General features: G+C 40.6%; 1 protein-coding gene and 1 pseudogene across 1 annotated transcript in view; one reads left to right on the top strand and one right to left on the bottom strand.

Annotated features, from left to right (window-relative positions):
* The window catches only part of LOC139547821 (zinc finger protein 271-like), a 145,768-nt pseudogene that overhangs the window by 75,540 nt on the left and 55,963 nt on the right, over nt 1-14,265 (bottom strand).
* Nucleotides 1-14,265, top strand: part of LOC139548873 (zinc finger protein 180-like) — a 241,669-nt gene that overhangs the window by 218,240 nt on the left and 9,164 nt on the right. The window lies entirely within an intron of this gene.

Raw genomic sequence — 14,265 nt, 5'->3', positions numbered from 1 at the left:
ATCTAGCAATCTGACTGTACACCAGAGAATACACACAGGAGAGAAACCTTATAGCTGTGGTCAATGTGGGAAGAGTTTTGGTCAATCTTGCCATCTGGTATTACACCAGAGAACACACACAGGAGAGAAATCTTATAGTTGTGGTCAATGTGGAAAGAGTTTTTCTACACCTGGCTCTCTGGCTCTGCACCAGAGAACACACACAGGAGAGAAACCCTATAGCTGTGGTCAATGTGGGAAGAGTTTTGGTCAATCTTGCCATCTGGTATCACACCAGAGAACACACACAGGAGAGAAACCCTATAGCTGTGGTCAATGTGGGAAGAGTTTTGGTCGATCTTGCCATCTGACTCAACACCAGAGAATACACACAGGAGAGAAATCTTATAGCTGTGGTCAATGTGGGAAGAGTTTTGGTCATTCTGCCAATCTGGTATCACACCAGAGAACACACACAGGAGAGAAACCTTATAGCTGTGGTCAATGTGGGAAGAGTTTTGGTCATTCTGCCAATCTGGTATCACACCAGAGAACACACACAGGAGAGAAACCTTACAGCTGTGGTCAATGTGGGAAGAGATATTCTACATCTGGCAATCTGACTGTACACCAGAGAATACACACAGGAGAGAAACCTTATAGCTGTGGTCAGTGTGTGAAGAGTTTTGGTCAATCTTGCCATCTGGTATCACACCAGAGAACACACACAGGAGAGAAACCTTATAGCTGTGGTCAATGTGGGAAGAGTTTTGGTCAATCTTGCCATCTGGTATCACACCAGAGAACACACACAGGAGAGAAACCTTACAGCTGTGGTCAATGTGGGAAGAGATGTTCTACATCTGGCAATCTGACTGTACTCCAGAGAATACACACAGGAGAGAAATCTTGTAGCTGTGATTAATGTGGGAAGAGTTTTGGTCAATCTGGAGAGCTGACAGTGCACCAGAGAATACACACAGGAGAGAAATCTCTTAGCTGTGACCAGAGATAATCTGATAAAATATCTCTGATCAAATATCAGAAAATGTATATATGAAGGAGTTGTTTCATGATATCAATGTCACAATGTAGAATGTTTTTAACATTGTAGTAGAAGTATTTTAATGTCTCAATGTAGAATGTTTTAATAAATAGTATATTAATATACTCTGCAGTAAGTCAGTCAGAATGTCACAGTGTAGAACCCTAAACGTTGTCCAATTGATTTCAACATGATATGGACATTAGGCTCATTGGGGGAAATCCAGGCTCTGAATTGAAAGAGTACTATTTATGTGATTTAACACAAAGTGACTAACAAAAAAAGAGTTGTCCTCTAACTAGTGATGTACACATTATTCCCAGAATCAACTGATTTCAACATAATATCGATGAGTTAAGACAAATAAGTGTTGTGTTCCTTTGTTTAGCGACCCCTAAATTTAAATGCATAACTCCAATAAGTAGCTGACTGTTTTCTGCAAGTAGTCCTCTAACCAGTGAGCCAAAAGATATCACCTATTTCCATGTTTTTTTAGTTGTTCGTTTCAACAGCTTGTACAGCCGGATTTCCACCCCTAATCGATATCCGTGATTTATTGCTACTTGTCAAAGCAACAGTGTTTTTGGTGCTTATGCAGTTTATAAGGAGCTTGTTTTAAAAAAAGACAATTATTGTGACCACATGTTAGGTTTTCAATTTATCCCAAACTGTTTCTGCATATTGGTTATTTATTTGGACACGTTAAAACTGTGTTTTGACATTGGGCTATCCCACCTAGCAAAATGTAATTGAAAAGCTGTTGAAAATAATACTATGCAATCAAATATTTCACATTTTACATTTCATGTAAGATTTAGTAATGAAAATTATTCATGCAACCAACTGACGTTTTTTTGGGGTACAATTATATTGACATTGTTGCCCTGTTTTTAGAATATCAGGGTTAATTCTCAGATGTGCCAACCCAAATGTACTAGAGCATGACATTGGTTGACTGGGCCCCGATCCAACAACATGCCTATCTAGTGAACCCTGAAAAGAGAGAGAAGCTCTGCAGTGAGGTGGAAAGTTACTGCAGATATTGCAGGAGTTTCCTCTTGAAATCAGACATGTCCGTGGTGAGAACAACCTGGTTGCTGATTGTCTCAAGGGTGGCAGTCAAAATGTTTTGTGTTTTGCGTTTAGCCAGTGCATTGCCATGGATCACAGTTTATTTTTACTGCACGTTTTTCCGTATTGGAGATGAGTTTTGTTTGGGCTCGTTCCAAGGGGACGAGAGTTGTAGAAGCTAGTGGGTTTTAGGAAGACGTGAGTTCTAGAAGCAGGTGAGTTTATAGAAGACGAGAGTTCTAGAAGCTAGTGAGTTTTAGGAAGAGGAGAGTTCTAGAAGCTAGTGAGTTCTAGAAGCTATAGAAAGAAAATTCTTTGTGGGAATAATAAAAAATAAATATTGTTTTTAATTGTTTGCCAGTAGACAGACACCATGTTTATATTGGTGATGGTGAAGCATTGTAGTTGATTATAATGTGAAATGGAAGTTGTTTTCTGTTGTTAGTGAGCATTCTCTTAAGGTGTTAGTTAGTCTTTGGTTTTTCCATTTATGTTTTGAGGTTGGACTTTAGCACGTATAGCTCGTTAGCACGTAGGACGCACTGATTGGTGTCACCTCGTTAGTCAGTATGTGTTACACCTGTGTTGGCTTGTCCATCTCCTTAGTGGGAAGGTGTTTCACCTGAGCTGGTCCAGGTTCTATTTAAGAGTTTCTGGCCCAGTGCTCCAGTTGTCTTGATAGATGTGGAGAGTCAACACCTTTAGTTGCTCCACCTTTTTGGTTTGCGTCCTGTCTTTAAGTTTGGTGTGGGATTTTCTTTTGTTTTCCTCTTCTTGGGCAGATTTAGTGGGTCTCATGGTGGGTGTCTTTTAGGTCCCAGTTGTTACTAGTCAACTTTCAGTGGACACCCCCATGGAATGCTCATTGGTCTTTCAGTTGTTAATCTTCTGTTTTTTTATGCTGTTATTTTTGTGTACTAAAACTTTCTGTTTATACTTTCTGTTTATTTTCATTGTTTTCTCCTGTGAAGCCATTGTGTTGCATCCATGTCTGAAATGTGCTGTATAAATAAATCTTGATTTGATTTCAACAAATTAATCCAATGACTGATCAATCAACAGACCCTCCATTTTAGTATGAAAAACAGATCAATCCCACTTTTCCAGCCTGCTGAAGGCGTGGTGGAGTGGTAAACACCACCCCTGGCTCTACCAGGGGCTTGAGGTGGTCTCCCACAGCTCTGCTTATGTCATGTTCTGTGGCCTTGCCGTTCCATTTCTTGACTGCCCCTACAACACAGAAACACATTTAGTCATATTATATAAAACACTCAAAGTAATGGATATGGAGCATCTATGGCCTCAGTTACACCTGGCACCTAAATGTGACTTCTGTCATCTGATCACTCCAAGCTGCATTAGGCTCAGATCTACCAGGATGGGCCTTTGACATAGTCTGGATGCAGTCAGGCCACTGAATATAAATAAGCAATGTAAAGAGATGGGTGAATGATTGGGGAAAAGTACATTTTACACGAATGACCTTCATAATATCAAAGAACAAATGTGTGTGCCTGAGAGAGGAAATCAACTTTCATACAGACAAAATGGGTGAGAACTTATGATGGGGTGTTTCCAACAGTAATATCTAACTAAATGCTTGTGTTCCTAACTCCAACAGTGACAGTTGACATGGATTATGCAGCTCCCGTCATCATCTACACATCTATCACTCACGTATTAATGCTAAATTGTAATTATTTTCAAATGTGTGTGCCTGAGGGGAGATTAACTTTCATACAGCCAAAAGGGGTGAGAAATTACACCAATATCAGTGGACAATTTGCACTAATGTAAATAAACATAGATGGAACATATTCCCTTTTGCTGACGTGATGAACCACTAAGGGGACATAAATATTTACCATCTAAACCATGTGTGACCTCTCACCTCTCTGGCTGTAGAAGTGTTCTTCCTAACCAGTCCCTCAACAGCTCTCTGACTGAGCTCCATCCTCACTGGGTCTTCAGAGGAGAGGAAGGCTGAGGAGGGATGAATGGATCAGTCAGTCAATAAAGCGTAGAGCTGCTGTCTATGCTGTCTGACAAAATCACTATTTTATTAGTTCATTAAAGTAAATAAGGCTTTATGACTGCTGAATACCAACTATCAATCACTTAGATCATGTATTTTCAGATAGAGATACATCCTTGGGACGTCCCTAGCCTGTTGAAGTTGACATTTAAAATGGTTAAGGTAGGGGTTAAGGTTAGGGTTTAGGGTAGGGATGTCCCAAGGATCTTGGATAGCATTGACCATTGTGCATTATTCTATCTCTTTTACATAGGATGGAGGTGTGTTCTAGTGGGTCTGGGCAGGTGTGATGTAGTTAATGGAGATGGGGGTGTGTTCTAGTGGGTCTGGGCAGGTGTGATGTAGTTCATGGAGATGGAGGTGTGTTCTAGTGGGTCTGGGCAGGTATGATGTAGTTCATGGAGATGGAGGTGTGTTCTAGTGGGTCTGGGCAGGTGTGATGTAGTTCATGGAGATGGAGGTGTGTTCTAGTGGGTCTGGGCAGGTGTGATGTAGTTAATGGAGATGGAGGTGTGTTCTAGTGGGTCTGGGCAGGTGGGATGTAGTTAATGGAGATGGGGGTGTGTTCTAGTGGGTCTGGGCAGGTGTGATGTAGTTAATGGAGATGGAGGTGTGTTCTAGTGGGTCTGGGCAGGTGTGATGTAGTTAATGTTTGTGTGATGTTGTTTGTATGTTTTGTATTTTTATAAAATATAAAATAAAATATTTTTAAAGTCCCAATGCAAAGTTAACCTCACTGTTCTATTTTTGGAGTTATTACAAAGTTACACCTTATTACATTAAACCAAACAGAATTCAGAAGAATGCCAAAGTCAGGTGTGAAGTAATATGGAGGACCAGCCTATTACCTATGATGTAAACTACAACAGAAATAACTTCAAATGTAGAACTTCAAATTAAACCAATCATTTGAACTCATGACTTGAGTGATAAAAGTAAACCAACGCTTTGGAAATACATAACACCTTCTCACCAAATATCAAAGAATGTTAGCTATATGCAGTTATCTTAGCCAGCCAGCTAACATTAGCTATATGCAGTTATCTTAGCCAGCCAGCTAACATTAGCTATATGCAGTTGACTTAGCCAGCCAGCTAATATTAGCTATATGCAGTTATCTTAGCCAGCCAGCTAACGTTAGCTATTTAGTTAACTATTTATTTAGTTTACTATTTAGCCAACTAGCTATTAGCCTAACCAGCGTGGCCAACCAGCACGGTTATGGTCAGCGAGACCAACTAACGTTACCGGATAAAAAGTTACAAAACTCCCCTAGTCTAATTCACAGATAACATGCTGAAAAGTAGTGATGGGGAAACAAAGCTGCCTGAACCATTGGCTCTTTCCTGCCAATTGTGTCAAAAATAGGTTCATTACTCAAGGCTTTGAGCGACACAGAATTTAGAACAGCCACATTATTATAGATGAAGTCACACGCCGTAGCAGCGTAGCCATTATGTCATATATTAAACCACTGGCCGTGTTCGAGAGCATCAAATCCATGCTGCGTTGTGGGTAAACGGTGACTGGTTGACTGATTTATAAATAATAATGAGTAGTTATTCATGACGCAAGGTGATTTGTAAATTAGTCAGTCAGCAGCCACCTGCACTGTCGGCTGCAATGTCGAACGAGCCCAATACCAAACCAATCAGGTGTTCGACGAAATGATTCTTCAGACGTCATTGATCACGTGCTGCTGATAAAGTGACACTGCTTTGAATTATACCGCTTAGCGACTTCAGTACATGCCTCATAGCTCCAGTCTCAAACTTAACCCCGTTCCTGCTGAAGAAGAGAAGGTCTGCTGGATGGAGAAAGAAGCTCTCGTGATAGAGGAGGAGGAAGAGGAGGCTGTTACAATACAAAAACAAGTAGAGGGTGAGGCTGTTATAGTGAAATAAGAAGAGAAAGACATTTCAGTTAAAGAAGAAGAAGACACTGTTTACAAAAAAATTGCTTTTCTTTCATTCAAAGACAAGGACATTTCTAAGTGACCCCAAACTTTTGAACGGTAGTATAGGAGCAGTATGGACCTAGTCTGTTCATTATATACATCTACATGATGTATTGTTACACCATGTAAGAGTAGTATAGACCTAGTCTGTTCATTATATACATCTACATGATGTAATGTTACACCATGTAGGAGCAGTATAGACCTCGTCTGTTCATTATATACATCTACATTATGTATTGTTACACCGTGTAGGAGCAGTATAGACCTAGTCTGTTCATTATATACATCTACATGATGTATTGTTACACCATGTAGGAGCAGTATAGACCTAGTCTGTTCATTATATACATCTACATGATGTATTGTTACACCATGTTGGAGCAGTATAGACCTAGTCTGTTCATTATATACATCTACATGATGTATTGTTACACCATGTAGGAGCAGTATAGACCTAGTCTGTTCATTATATACATCTACATGATGTATTGTTACACCATGTAGGAGCAGTATAGACCTAGTCTGTTCATTATATACATCTACATGATGTATTGTTACACCATGTAGGAGCAGTATAGACCTAGTCTGTTCATTATATACATCTACATGATGTATTGTTACACCATGTAGGAGCAGTATAGACCTAGTCTGTTCATTATATACATCTACATGATGTATTGTTACACCATGTAGGAGCAGTATGGACCTACAGTAACTAGCTACTTATTTAGATGTATGACTTAATGAAACTGCCTTAAATGTGCTGTAGTAAAAAAAAAAATATTCGCATTAATCAATCAACACATTCAGGTCTTTGTATGTGTCAATATAATAGTATTATTTAATTAAATCCATTTAAAATAATCTTTGTCTGAAAATAAAATATGATCCTCAACTGCGTTTCCCCTCCAGTCAGCAGACTGCGATGTGCGTCTTTCAGTCGATGCTACCAGCGTGACGTATAATCTAGTGGACGGTTCTTCATAAACAGCTCGCCAAAAAGTGACTTAACATATATATTTGAGAAGGGTCTATCTGCTGACCGCAGACTGGGGGGCACGGCATGTAGTGATTTTCATGTAGTGATGATTTACTACACACCGTGACCCCCAATAGTGCCATGCGAGAGTTGGGTTGGCTACACCAAAGATTATGAATATACTGACAAGATGTCTCTCAGCCCTAACAAGGGGAGTCGTTGTCCACAAAGCGGCACTGTGGGTTGTCTATCTCCCGTCTATCCTTTCATTGGATTGGTGGATACATCTTATTATTGTAATCTATTGTTTATATTCTATGAGGGTTTTTGTCGTCAACCGCCTGTATTCAATGGAGAGAGATGCTAAGCTACTAGCATGAATATGCACCGCCTGTATTCAATGGAGAGAGATGCTAAGCTACTAGCATGAATATGCACCACCTGTATTCAATGGAGAGAGATGCTAAGCTACTAGCATGAATATGCACCGCCTGTATTCAATGGAGAGAGATGCTAAGCTACTAGCATGAATATGCACCGCCTGTATTCAATGGAGAGAGATGCTAAGCTACTAGCATGAATATGCAAAGCGATCTGGAGACAACTCCTATGGTGTTTTTATCAAAGTTGTCGGTATGTCACGTGTCCACATAACAACTTAAGCATTACGAAACTTCTGTTGGATCAAGTAAACCTCACGTAGCAAATAAGCCTTTCATTTTGTTGTTGACCAAATTCGACACTTTCCACATTGGGTTGATAATTGTTTCCACTTGGATACAACCTGCTGTAACCTACTGGCATGACCTAGAGAGTTACAACCTACTGTAGCCTACTGGCATGACCTAGAGAGTTACAACCTACTGTAGCCTACTGGCAGGAACTAGAGAGATACAACCTACTGTAACCTACTAGCATGACCTAGAGAGATACAACCTACTGTAACCTACTGGCATGACCTAGAGAGATACAACCTACTGTAGCCTACTGGCGTGACCTAGAGAGATACAACCTACTGTAGCCTACTGGCGTGACCTAGAGAGATACAACCTACTGTAGCCTACTAGCATGACCTAGAGAGATACAACCTACTGTAGCCTACTGGCGTGACCTAGAGAGATACAACCTACTGTAGCCTACTGGCGTGACCTAGAGAGATACAACCTACTGTAGCCTACTGGCATGACCTAGAGTGTTACAACCTACTGTAGCCTACTGGCATGAACTAGAGAGATACAACCTACTGTAACCTACTGGCATGACCTAGAGAGTTACAATCTACTGTAACTTACTGGCATGACCTAGAGAGATACAACCTACTGTAGCCTACTGGCATGACCTAGAGAGATACAACCTACTGTAGCCTACTGGCATGACCTAGAGAGATACAACCTACTGTAGCCTACTGGCATGACCTAGAGATACAATCTACTGTAACCTACTGGCATGACCTAGAGAGATACAACCTACTGTAACCTACTGGCATGACCTAGAGAGATACAACCTACTGTAGCCTACTGGCATGACCTAGAGAGATACAACCTACTGTAGCCTACTAGCATGACCTAGAGAGTTACAACCTACTGTTGCCTACTGGCAGGAACTAGAGAGATACAACCTACTGTAACCTACTAGCATGACCTAGAGAGATACAACCTACTGTAACCTACTGGCATGACCTAGAGAGATACAACCTACTGTAGCCTACTGGCGTGACCTAGAGAGATACAACCTACTGTAGCCTACTGGCGTGACCTAGAGAGATACAACCTACTGTAGTCTACTAGCATGACCTAGAGTGTTACAACCTACTGTAGCCTACTGGCATGAACTAGAGAGATACAACCTACTGTAACCTACTGGCATGACCTAGAGAGTTACAATCTACTGTAACCTACTAGCATGACCTAGAGAGATACAACCTACTGTAACCTACTGGCATGACCTAGAGAGATACAACCTACTGTAGCCTACTGGCGTGACCTAGAGAGATACAACCTACTGTAGCCTACTGGCGTGACCTAGAGAGATACAACCTACTGTAGGCTACTAGCATGACCTAGAGTGTTACAACCTACTGTAGCCTACTGGCATGAACTAGAGAGATACAACCTACTGTAACCTACTAGCATGACCTAGAGAGATACAACCTACTGTAACCTACTGGCATGACCTAGAGAGATACAACCTACTGTAGCCTACTGGCGTGACCTAGAGAGATACAACCTACTGTAGTCTACTATCATGACCTAGAGTGTTACAACCTACTGTAGCCTACTGGCATGAACTAGAGAGATACAACCTACTGTAACCTACTGGCATGACCTAGAGAGTTACAATCTACTGTAACCTACTAGCATGACCTAGAGAGATACAACCTACTGTAGCCTACTGGCATGACCTAGAGAGATACAATCTACTGTAGCCTACTGGCATGACCTAGATAGTTACAACCTACTGTAGCCTACTGGCATGACCTAGAGAGTTACAATCTACTGTAGCCTACTGGCATGACCTAGAGAGATACAACCTACTGTAGGCTACTGACATGACCTAGAGAGTTACAATCTACTGTAGCCTACTGGCATGACCTAGAGAGAAACAACCTACTGTACTCTACTGGCATGACCTAGAGAGATACAACCTACTGTAACCTACTGGCATGACCTAGAGCGTTACAACCTACTGTAACCTACTGGCATGACCTAGAGAGATACAACCTACTGTAACCTACTGGCATAACCTAGAGCGTTACAACCTACTGTAACCTACTGGCTTGACCTAGAGAGCTAAAGTTGTAAAATTCCTGGATTTTAAATGAATATTTTCCAGTAATAATGATAATTTGTATCTTCCTATCCACATGTGGGATCCCTCTCCTTTGTCGTCCTCTCTACACCAATAGCAGACAACTACTGTGGGACTCCCAATTACGGCCAGATGTGATACAGCCTGGATTCGAACCAGGGACTGTAGTGACACCTCTTGCACTGAGATGCAGTGGCTTAGACCGCTGTGTGTGTGTTAACTATTAGAATGCTGTACTAGAATGCTTAAAAGGCCTCTAAAATTTTAAATACCGGTTATCGGTATCGTTTTTTGGGGCAAGGAAAATATTAGATATCGGGATTAGCCAAAAATGTGATATCGGTGCATCCCTTTATTCTAAAATGTATCACAATACCCCATAATGACATCACAATACCCCATAATGACATCACAATACCCCATAATGCCAAAGCAACAACAGGTTTAGGTTTTTTGCAATGTATTGAAACTATTCCCCAGGATAACTAGTCTCAGAGTAATGTAAGAACCCAGGATAACTAGTCTCAGAGTAATGTAAGATCCCAGGATAACTAGTCTCAGAGTAATGTAAGATCCCAGGATAACTCGTCTCAGAGTAATGTAAGATCCCAGGATAACTAGTCTCAGAGTAATGTAAGATCCCAGGATAACTAGTCTCAGAGTAATGTAAGATGCTTGGAAAAAGAAGCTGAAAAGAATAACAGAACGGCACCATTAGAACTAAAATGTGTCGCCTGGATGTCAGACCCCAAACCCTCCAAACTGTAAATAAATAATAAAATGTGTCTCCTTGGCAACATTAGAACCTCGGCACGTTTACTGTATATGTCGAGACAAAGGAATGATGTAAACAAATAATCCAAAATATTTTTGTCAATGAGACAGTATATTAACAAAGGAATGACCGAACCCCCTTTGGTGACTGAATGCTTGTAAGGAAAACTAGATGATCAAAACATTAGATCACATCAAATAAGCCTGAGTGGTTTCACCTCCTCCCAGACTATACTGGATACTACAGTTATAACTATACATAGTTATACAGGATACTACAGTTATACAGGATACTACAGTTATACAGGATACTAGAGTTATACAGGATACTACAGTTATAACTATACATAGTTATACAGGATACTACAGTTATACAGGATACTACAGTTATAACTATACATAGTTATTCCGAAGGTGGGCTACTTACTATCCACTGTTTGCAAGCCACCGTTGCTGATCTATTTTATTTATTTATTTCACCTTTATTTAACCAGGTAGGCAAGTTGAGAACAAGTTCTCATTTACAACTGCGACCTGGCCAAGATAAAGCAAAGCAGTTCGACACATACAACACACAGTTACACATGGAGTGTAACAAACATACAGTCAATAATACAGTAGAAAAATAAGTCTATATACAATGTGAGCAAGTGAGGTGAGATAAGGGAGGTGAAGGCAAAAAAAAGGCCATGGTGGCGAAGTAAATACAATATAGGAAGTAAAACACTGGAATGGTAGATTTGCAGTGGAAGAATGTGCAAAGTAGAAATAGAAATAAAGGGGTGCAAAGGAGCAAAATAAATAAATATAGTAAGGGAAGAGGTAGTTGTTTGGGCTTAATTATAGATGGGCTATGTACAGGTGCAGTAATCTGTGAGCTGCTCTGACAGCTGGTGCTTAAAGCTAGTGAGGGAGATAAGTGTTTCCAGTTTCAGAGATTTTTGTAGTTCGTTCCAGTCATTGGCAGCAGAGAACTGGAAGGAGAGGCGGCCAAAGGAGGAAAGGAGGAATTGGTTTTGGGGGTGACCAGAGAGATATACCTGCTGGTGGTATCCAATCCACCTACCAATGCCATTCAACTCTCCTTCCGTGACCTCCAACTGCTCTTAAACGCAAGTAAAACTAAATGCATGCTATTCAACCGATCACTGCCTGCACCTGCTCGCCCGTCCATTATCACTACTCTGGACGGCTCTGACTTAGAATACGTGGACAACTACAAATACCTAGGTGTCTGGTTAGACTGTAAATTATCCTTCCAGACTCACATTAAGCATCTCCCATCCAAAATTAAATCTAGAATCGGCTTCCTATTTTGCAACAAAGCATCCTTCACTTTTGCTGCCAAACATACCCTCGTAAAACTGACCATCCTACCGATCCTCGACTTTGGTGATGTCACCTATAAAATAACCTCCAACACTCTAGTCAGTAAACTGGATGCAGTCTATCACAGTGCCATCCGTTTTGTCACCAAAGCCCCATATACCACTGCTCTCGTCGGCTGGCCCTCGCTACATATTCGTCGCCAAACCAACTGGCTCCAGGTCATCTATAAGTCTTTGCTAGGCCGTCTTCACTCAGCTCACTGGTCACCATAGCAACACCCACCCATAGCACGCGCTCCAGGAGGTATATCTCACTGGTCATCCCCAAAGCCAACACCTACTTTGGCCGCCTTTCCTTCCAGAGAAACAAATAAATGTTTTGAGCAAAATAGTGTTTTTTTAGACAACTGCAAACTAGAAGGAGTGAGTGATGTCATAGTTGTAACGGCTTTCTTCCTGGGGTGAAGGAGAGAACCAAAATGTTCAACATGATTTAATAAAGAAGAGACAATAACGTGAACACTATACAAAATAACAAATGTGAAAACCGAGACAGTCCTATCTAGTGCAGAACACAAAGACAGAAGACAACCACCCACAATCCCCAACACAAAACAAGCCACCTATATATGATTCTCAATCAGGGACAACGATTGACAGCTGCCTCTGATTGAGAACCATATCAGGCTGAACACAGAAACAGACAAACTAGACACACAACATAGAATGCCCACCCAGCTCACGTCCTGACCAACTCTAAAACAAGCAACACACATAAGAACTATGGTCAGGACGTGACAATAGTAAGGCCTTCAAGGAGTTGGCTTGATGGGAAGTCGTGATGTCATCCAATAGGAGACTGATCTTCATGTGAATATTCATTATTCTTTTTTAAATCCTTCCTGTTCTGTCAAGTTGGTTGTTGATCATTGCTAGAAAGCCATTTTCAAGTCTTTCCATAGATTTTAAAGACGATTTAAGTCCAAACTGTAACTAGGCCACTCAGGAACATTCAATGTCATCTTGGTAAGGTCCTCCAGCGTCGATTTGGCCTTGTGGTTTAGGTTATTGTCCTGTTAGTACAGTTTTTTGTATTCAGATCTCTGAAATGCACTCTACCTACGTAACATTTAATTTCCTTATATTATGCTGGGATAACAGTTTTCATGGGCACAGAAATTCCAAATCATTTCAGAGTTTGCTAAATCCAATGGTTCTAACTGAGAGTCACCTTAACTTTATTGACAACACCCAAATGGATACTGTCATTATTGTGGTTCTTCAATAATTACACATCATTCTTAATACTGTAGCTGTTTAGTTACAGTCACATGTTCAACTATCATCAGCTGATCCAGGAAATCATTTTCTGAATGCCAGTCAAATCGGGGCAGCAGGTAGCCTAGTGGTTAGAGCGTTGGACTAGTAACCGAAAGGTTGCAAGATTGTAAAAATCTGTCGAATCCCCGAACTGACAAGGTAAAAATATGTTGTTCAGCCCCTGAACAGGGCAGTTAACCCACTGTTCCTAGGCCGTCATTGTCGATAAGAAGTTGTTCTTAACTGACTAGTTAAATAAGTTATTAAAAAAAAGACAAACATCACGACATGCAACAACAACCAAAGTGCTTCTTCATTCATTACTCTGGTAAAGACAGTTATGCCGTGCTCCACGTTGGATCCAACATCCCTAACAAATTGATGTTTATAATGTTATTGTCTGCTTGATTTATAGTAGGGTCTGATTGATTTACAGTAGGGTCCCGTTAGTCTGTTTGTACACAGAGATACTTTGCTCATAATGTGTAGAGAACTGTTCCTTGATGGATCGGCTGTTGTACAACACACAGAGCTATTTTCCTTTATTCAGGACATTTAGAATGACAACACATTACAGAGTAGCCTAGTGGGATTATTCACAAAATTATCTAGTGATCAGGTTATGAAATGTCACGACAAAGACATTTTAGTGTATTATAGTCCTAGGTCTATGTTGTTAGGTGAAGTTATGGGTCCTACAGTAGGTCTATGTTGTTGTTAGGTGAAGTTATTGGCCAATTTGTTAAACACTTAATGTTCAAACCCTCAGTTTCAGACTGATGGCAAAGCTAGCCAAAGAGCATTTTACTAGTTGAAGTGTTTTATAAGTATAAAGCAGTTGATTTGCGACAATAACACAAACATATTAAGCAGGAGATTCAAACGAGCCTTACAGTTATAATCCAAAAGTAGTGTGAAATGCACTCATATTCAACCTGTAAATGGAGGCTATTATTGCTGTCAGCC

The sequence above is a fragment of the Salvelinus alpinus genome, chromosome 2 (genome assembly GCF_045679555.1).
Source record: "Salvelinus alpinus chromosome 2, SLU_Salpinus.1, whole genome shotgun sequence".
Lineage (NCBI taxonomy): Eukaryota > Metazoa > Chordata > Actinopteri > Salmoniformes > Salmonidae > Salvelinus > Salvelinus alpinus.
This window is presented reverse-complemented; position numbering and strand designations above follow the sequence as displayed.